The 7719-nt window shown below is 49.4% G+C and overlaps 1 long non-coding RNA gene across 1 annotated transcript; it reads right to left on the minus strand.

Moving 5' to 3' along the window:
* On the minus strand, nt 1-7471 carry LOC148001481 (uncharacterized). Its single transcript, XR_015637627.1, has 3 exons — nt 7022-7471; nt 3768-3883; nt 1-2843 (listed from the first exon to the last, which is right to left on the minus strand). It is a non-coding gene; the product is annotated as an uncharacterized LOC148001481 (long non-coding RNA).
* Between the last annotated feature and the right edge of the window lie 248 nt (nt 7472-7719).

A 7719-nucleotide genomic window follows, 5' to 3' on the forward strand; every position in this document is an offset into this window, starting at 1 on the left:
CCTTGGCTGCCAATGATTTTACTGTGGGGAAATGGCTGCTGATCCAGCTACATCCGGCTGGAGTCGCATCAAAGCAGCGGATGTCCAGCCAGCCGTCTTTGCTCACACGCAGGTCGAGGCACAGGCCTGGCTAGAAGGCGGCTCCGCATTGCCTCTCCCCGGGCTCAGGCAGTGACACAAGTCACGTGACAGCATCAGTCAGAACAAGTCCCTCTAGACAAGAGACAGCTCTGCAAGAGCCGAGAAGAGCAGGGGCACACGGCTGCCTTCAGCTGAAGTTGTCCAACACTGAAGGTTACAAGGAACAAGTTGTCCTTCTCTTTAGATGACTTCCTCTTGGATGGAACATCCCAGCTTTTCCTGTCAGGAACAAGCCCAAAAAAGGTAGCCGCTGCAGTCAGAAGAGCCTTAGATCCACAGAGAAGCCGTGACCTAACAACGCCCACATGGAATTTTCTGGATTTGCCTAATTTATTTCTTTCTCTCCACCCCCCACTATCATTATTGTTATTATTAGTTCAGCAGAGGTCATTTGAGCTTGGCTTTCCAAATGCTGTCTGGAAAAAACTGCCCAGGCTCTGCGGCTCGGGGCTAAAATGGGCGTGGTGGATGTAGCCGCAGCTCTCAGATTTTTTTTGTTGCAGGTTTTTAACCTGCTGAGACCAGTCCCCTCATCTACCCACAGGCCGCTCAGGAAGTGCTTAGCTCACACTCCAGGATTCGTGTGCCAAACAGCGGAGATAGCGATCTGGCTCGGAACAATTCCAGCCGTAAGCCACGCACTTCCTGACTGCAGAAGCCGAGCCCTGGGGAAAATGGCACCGGTCTGCCTGCAGCCCGCCCCCGCGCGGTGCTCCGGGTGATGCCTGGGAAGCAAGCCTGGAAAATGTCTGTTGACAGCAACGAGCTTGAGAGGCGCTGAATGGGCTGCCAGGAACTGGCCGTTAGCTAGATTTCTACGTGGGATTATATTTTGAAAGAATTGCTTCAGGAATTTTTTTTTTAACTTGGCTGGCGCAGTGAGACATTCAGATGAGGATCCGGGGCCTTCAGTGTAAGCAAAGGCAGGCTTGTAGAATAAGCACAGGACACAGAAGGAAGGCCAACGTGCATTGGGGTTTCCGGTGTCCAAAGTCAGCATCTCAGGCCGTAGGTCCTGAGAATCCAGAATGACTTCCTGCAAGCTCTGCTAGGGAATTTTGGGGGCTGGGGGAAGCTTTAGGCGCTAGTGAGAGAAAGATCATCAGCCTAGCCCCCAGCCCACCTGGTTGGCTGCTAACTCACCCTGGAGTTACTGCCCAGAGCTGGGCTGCCCTCACTCACATGTCCCCTTGGCGTGTTCTCTCGGTTTTCTCGGGCCTCTGCACAAATGCCACGATCTCAGGAAAACCTGTGTTTGATCCATTACCCTGTCTGAAAGGCTTTGGCCCCTGCCTTATTTCCTAACGTTATACATGTTATCACCCCCATTACGGTTTATTTCGTCTAAATGGTAACCATCCTATCAGGAACAAAGATATTCTATTTTATTTGTTTGTTTCTTTATTTTGGGACAGGGTCCCATGCATCCCAAGCCCACCTCAAACTCCCTAGTTGAAGAAGACCTTCAACTTCTCTGATGGTTTTGCCTCCAACACCAAGGTGCTGGGATTCTGGGCACGTGCTAGGACACAGTTCGTAGTTTCTGCAGTCTTCAGGGTTGAACCCGGGGCCTCCTGCATGCCACGCAAGCACTCTGCAAGCTAAGTTACATCTCCAGCCCCTGACGGTGAAGCTCTTCTAGACATTTCTACCCCACCTCACCCCTATCTAACATAGTGAAATGATGACACCCCCCCCAGGAAATTGGAATCCCCCAAAATTGTCATGCTGAGAGAAAGAAAGGATGAAGGCCGAAGGGAACTTGGGTCCCAGAATGCCGGTTCACACATCTCTTGACAGATGGGAGCGGTGAAGGGCGGGGCCACACATTGCTGAGGACTGCTCCGAAGTGCGGAGTGCGTGCTGCTGGTCCTCTTACTAAGCCTGAACTTCATGTCAGGACCCCACAGTGCGCTTGGGAGCTATGGGAGCTCTGTGTTTCTCTTCCTGGTGTGTCCACACTGAATACATCTTTCTCTATCTGCTTCTTGCTGTTATTCGAGGCTCTGATTGGCCTGTGGAGGGGGGTGACCACGCCTAAGTTGCTGGACTGCCAAGCTGTGACCCAAACAACTCTGGTAAGAATACTTGTCCCTCCAGCTAAAACACCAAGTGCAAGAATGTGTATTTTTACTTACAGTTGGGTTCCAGGGTCTTAGGAAAATGCTTTCACGTTAAATTCTAGTAAATATTTACTGAATGTGTGAATGAATCTTACGTTTAAGGCTAACTCAAGCACCAAACCCTAGTTATTTCCCTGAGATAATTATGTGGAAGAATATACCAAGAATGGAGTTATAATCGCCTAATGTAGAAGCAAGAACTGCTTGCTTCCTTATACCTTCAGTTAAAATAGGCCAGTACACCACATGGGGGTTGCAATTCCTACGTGGCGCCACAGGATGGCACCATTGCTCAGTGTATTTTCTCTGGAAAGCAGTCTGGTATCAGAAAATACTCATTCGTCAGCCCTCCTTCCCCTCCTCCTCCTCTCTTCCTTCCTCCTTCTTTCTTCCTTCCTCCTTCTCTCCTCCTCTCTTTCCTCCAGTACACTTAACGTTAAGGAACGCTATAAAAATAAGCCTTTCCAGAAGTTCCGAAAGAGAAGACGCCAAGCAGGATGCGTTGCACAAGACATCTGACAGGATCCATTAGGTCTGTCTTCTCTCTGGCTCAAAGCCCAGAGCCCTGCTGCTCCCAGCCTGAAAAGCAGCACGCACAGGAACGTCAGGGATCGGCTCCCTCCCCTGCCCCGACATCCACCTTGAATCCCTAATATAGACCCATCTCTGCAGCCCCTTCCTACCCTTGGGTCTGACGCTGAGAAACTATCAACAGAGGGGTCTCCCCTTGGGGTTCCATGGCCTTTGGCCTAAAAAAAAATCGTGTGACACCTTTGAGACTGTGGGTGGCGCTGATGATATTTTGTGGTTGGGGAACAAATTCCCAGGGATGGAGCAAGATTACTAAAACAAGAGGACAAAAGGAGCGTCAGAGACTGTGCTAACAGCTGGGGGCTTCCCTTTCCCGGGTCTTAGTGCTTGGGTTTGAAGGCGGTGGTCTGGTTCTAGCTGTTTGCTGGCCTCAGGAATGGGAACCAGTAACCATCTCCAAACAGAGGTTGGGAAAGGAAAATAAACCACACCCCCAGGAATTATGGGTGCTCCCCCCACTTCAGGCTCACTTCCCCTCTTCCAAGACCCAGTCTAACCCTGACACAGTCAAGCTTCGGGGAGCATGAGCAGTGTTCAAGCTAGAAGGTCATTCAGGGTGATGATTAGGGCAGTCATCAATTCCCGAGGCCGGAGAGTGACTCACTTAGCTCTGATGTGCACAGATCAAAGGAGGGTATTTATGGCTTAGACACAGGCCTGCCATTCTTCATCGTAATAAATAATATAAAGTCCTCATTCTGCTGCCGTCTCTACCCCAGCTATCTCTGGGCTGAAATGAACACCCTTCTCTCTCCGCTCTACTCTTTTGCATCTTCAAAAAGGTCAAGACATCTGGCTCTCAGAGACTGGCTGCCACCGTGCCGTGCCGTGGAGAGAGGGGGCTCAAATGCCCTTGTCCCCAGACAAGAGCACAGTCCAGCTGGCTTGCAGCTAGCTCTTCTGAGAACTTACCTTTCTTATCTTGCTTAACTGTGTCTCTCACTGTTTGGGCAGGCTAGAAACCCAGCTTCCATTTGAGAGCTTTATGAACTCAGGAACTGTCATCTCCGCTCCCCAGTCTGTAAAATCTGGATAATTAATAGCACAAAGTCTGGCTCGTGAGGATGACAAGACAGGACCAAGTCTGTTACAAGACAATGCCAGTGAGCTCTGTGCAAGCCTCGACATTCTTGCGGTATTTCCAAGAACTTCGTGGATGCAGCACACACTGATCTGTGTGGCCTCCTCAGTGAAGATGTGCACCCCACACCCCGCCCCAGGACAAAAGACCGACCCTCTTACAGGAACCAAATGGCCGGGAGGTTACGTGGGCACTTCAGACCGAGTCCTACCCAGTTGTGAGGCAGTGAGTGTCTCTGGTGCTTCTGAATGACTTAAGAAGCCACATCTCTGGCTTCTAATCCCTAGATGACAATAGTAGCCTTCTAGTTGTCACCGAAGAAATGTCTCTGATGCTTGTCCGCAGTGGGCAACGGTCACTGCAGAGCTCAACTGTGCCTGCTTGAGTGCTCAGCCCAAAATGGGAAATCTATGTCACCCGCCCACCCCTACCCTTACCACAAGGCTCAGGGAAGAGTGCAGAAGAGGGGGTGTGTGCTGAGAATTCTGGGATTTTGGGTTCTTTTTAAAACCCAGAAATATTATAAGAATATGCTTTTGTTTTAATTCCAAGCATGGTGATATGGGGCAGCAACTGACTATGATGTGCTCCGTGCTCCAGAGAGGCATGGTTTTGTCAGCTGCTGATAGTTTTTGAGATTGTGTGACATTTGGAGTTCTGGGGACTTTTTAGAGGGTAGATAAACGGGTTGTTGGTCATTCAGGGCTGATTGGGCACGGTTTGTTGGTAGTAATGCTCAAAGAGGAAACGACAGAAAAAAATGAAAATCTGGGATATCTTTCTCTCTCTCTCTCTTCTCTGTCTGTCTGTCTCTGTCTCTGTCTCTCTGTCTCTCTGTCTCTCTGTCTCTCTGTCTCCTCTCTCTCTCTCTCTGTGTGTGTGTGTGTGTGTGTGTGTGTGTGTGTGTGTATCCTCTATCCTTCTTTCTCTCCTATTTAGTGATGGGGTGAGACAGGGGAAGCCTACAAGGTAGCAAAGACTGTCTACAGGGGCCCGAGTGGTGTAAGATCCCGGAGGGATGCTGTGAACAGCTATCCTCTGGACAGGATGTGTCTGTTGCACCCATGATTCAGAGCAGCCTTGGCTGTTTCCTTCACCAGATCAAACCAGCTGACTACAGCATGGATGGATGTTACACTGATAAAGCCCCACCCTTTCCTAAGGTGCTCAAGGGACTTAGTGGGGTCATTGGAAGAAGGAGGATCGTGACCCTGGTGATCTGCCTTCCCCTGACTTGGGGGGTGGGGAGCTGGGGTTGAGACAGGGTTTTTTCAGTATAGTCTTGGATGTCCTGGAACATGTTCTGTAGCCCATGCTGGCTGGCTTTGAGCTCAGGGATCCACCTGCCTCTGCCGCCCTGTGCCACCAGTCTCCAGCTTGGTAAACTGTCTTTGCTCAAGTAAATAACCCCTGAGGTGCGCTCATAATCACAGTGGGCTCCGGGGGCAGGGTGGAGGGGGATAAGAAATATACATAAAACATACAAATAGAAAAAGGACTTCTGAAGAGGGTGGAAAAGGGGGTGGGGGAGAGGTAGGAAGGGATGTGGGAGGGGGAATGAGAAGGGAGTGCTGGAACTAAATGTTGTATACCACCATGGCTGGCTTTAATGCCAGTCCTAACTATTAGTCTTAGCATTCTGATCACAGATTTTACCCCACTTAGTAACAAAGTTCTCAGTGTTACAGAATGGCTACCAAAGGGTTAAAGAAGTTGCAGTGTCCAAAGGAGCCTGACCAGAACCAGAGCTGCCACCATGCAGGGTTAGATATTAACACACATGGTTGGAGGAAGTCTTCATATGACTTCCAGAACCTTCCAGTGGAGGGGAAGGCACCAGATCTGAATAGACAGACAGAAAAGTAGGCGGATGGATAGTAATCTAAGAATTTCCCATCAGGCACTGGGCAGCGTGCAGAGCTGAAACCACGGGGACACTTGGGAGTTCTTTCTCAGTCCCTTGATGCAGACATGGTTGGGTTCGGGTCACAGTGTTAACTGCCTTTCTGTGGGGTCCAAGTGTGTCTTGGCGACTTTCCTATTGCTGTGATAAGACACCATGACTAAGGCAACCTACGGAAGAGTGGGTTTGTTTGGGACTTATAGCTTCAGAGAGTTAAGAGTCTGTGACCATCACGGCAGGGAGCATGGCTGCAGGTAGGTATGCATGGTGCTGGAGCAGAGCGGAGAGCTCATGTCTCGAGACAGAACCCCAAGACGGAGCTGACTGGGAAGGGAATGGGTTTCTGAAACCTCAAAACCAGTGACACACCTCCTCCAACAAGGCCACGCCTCTTCATCCTTTCTAAACAGCTCCAGCAACTGGGGACCAAGTATTTAAATATATGAACTATATACATGAGGGCCATCCTCAGTCAATCCACCACAAAGTAAGGCCACTGCAAACTTGGCGTTGTTCTGATATGTTCCCTAAGTTTTGGGGCCTGGTTTCTGACATGGTTCTAATATACTCATGCGCCCACAGGTTCCCAGCCTGCTTAGATGAGCTTATAGTTGGTGCCTTTTTGTTTGTACCCATGAATTATTGGTCAGCACCTAAGAGTTTGCTCAAGAAAGGTCTTGGCATTTATGTGCCCAAGTGTAATCCAGACGGACTCTGCCTCTGACATCACACTCAGAATGGAGTTAACTGTTGCTTTGTAAAATAAATTTGCTGAAGCAAGGCACACCCTGAAGACATCATACAATGTAGATCAACTACCACCTGGCCTCCGCGAAGGAGTCAACGGAGCTTCAGAGTCCATTCAATTGGTGACTTGGAAGATGACTCCTGGAGATCTTCCCTTGGTAAGGGTGTGGCCTGGTCTTAGATGCAGACCCTTAGCCTGAACCAAAATAACACAAAAACCTTGTCCAACCTCTAGAGGCCTGGACAAAACAACAACAACAAAAAAAAACAACAAACAACAAACAAACAAACAAACAAACAAACACCAGTGCCCTGGAGGCACAGATACTCACTAAACAGGTTCTAGTTCAACCAGGCCACTTGCTGCTTGAGTAAGCAAATTGCCTAAACTCTGTGCCCCACCATCCCCACCTGAAAATGAAAATAACATCTGACCTGTAGGGAAATCTTCAGCATTAAATATCTTCGTACCGGAAAAAGTGGTCGGAGCAGAGCCAGGCACATAGCAAACAAACAAACTCAACATGGCAGGAGACAGCACCTTCTCCATGCACAAGAATCCAGTCAGGAGTTTCCATGGGACCTTGGCCCCACACAGGAGGGAGGGGGTAGGCGGTGGTCAGACAGTGTGTGTGTGTGTGTGTGTGTGTGTGTGTGTGTGTGTGTGTGTGTGTGTGTGTGTCCCTGGGGACTTTCTCAGAAGAGGCTGTTCTGGGACCAGAAAACTCAGTGCACAGGCTCTGAGCCTTCCCCCTTCCCCCTTAGGGATTTCTCTCCGTTAAGAACATTGAGGAAGGAAAAATTTCCCTTCCCAATTTAGATGCCAGTAGGGCCTGTGAACAAACTGACCTTAAATAGACAACAGAAAAGAAAGCCTAAAGTACCGAAAGGCCTATCTGTGTACAAACTCAACTTAAGAGTTGGCTTTGAAATGCGGAAATGGCATATTTACATAATTGTTTTTGGACTGTGGTGGTGCGGGTGCGAGACCCGAGGCCTCTGGGCAGGGAGCAGGTGTGGTGCCCTGATTCCTTCAGATAATCAAATTGCCCTGAGGAATTCTTTCTACATCTGCTGTTGGGATTTCAGTCTAAGACAAGGAAGAAGCAAGTTTGGGGAGCCCTATATTTCCT

This window comes from Rattus norvegicus, chromosome 14 (genome assembly GCF_021556685.1).
Source record: "Rattus norvegicus strain SHRSP/BbbUtx chromosome 14, alternate assembly SHRSP_T2T, whole genome shotgun sequence".
Lineage (NCBI taxonomy): Eukaryota > Metazoa > Chordata > Mammalia > Rodentia > Muridae > Rattus > Rattus norvegicus.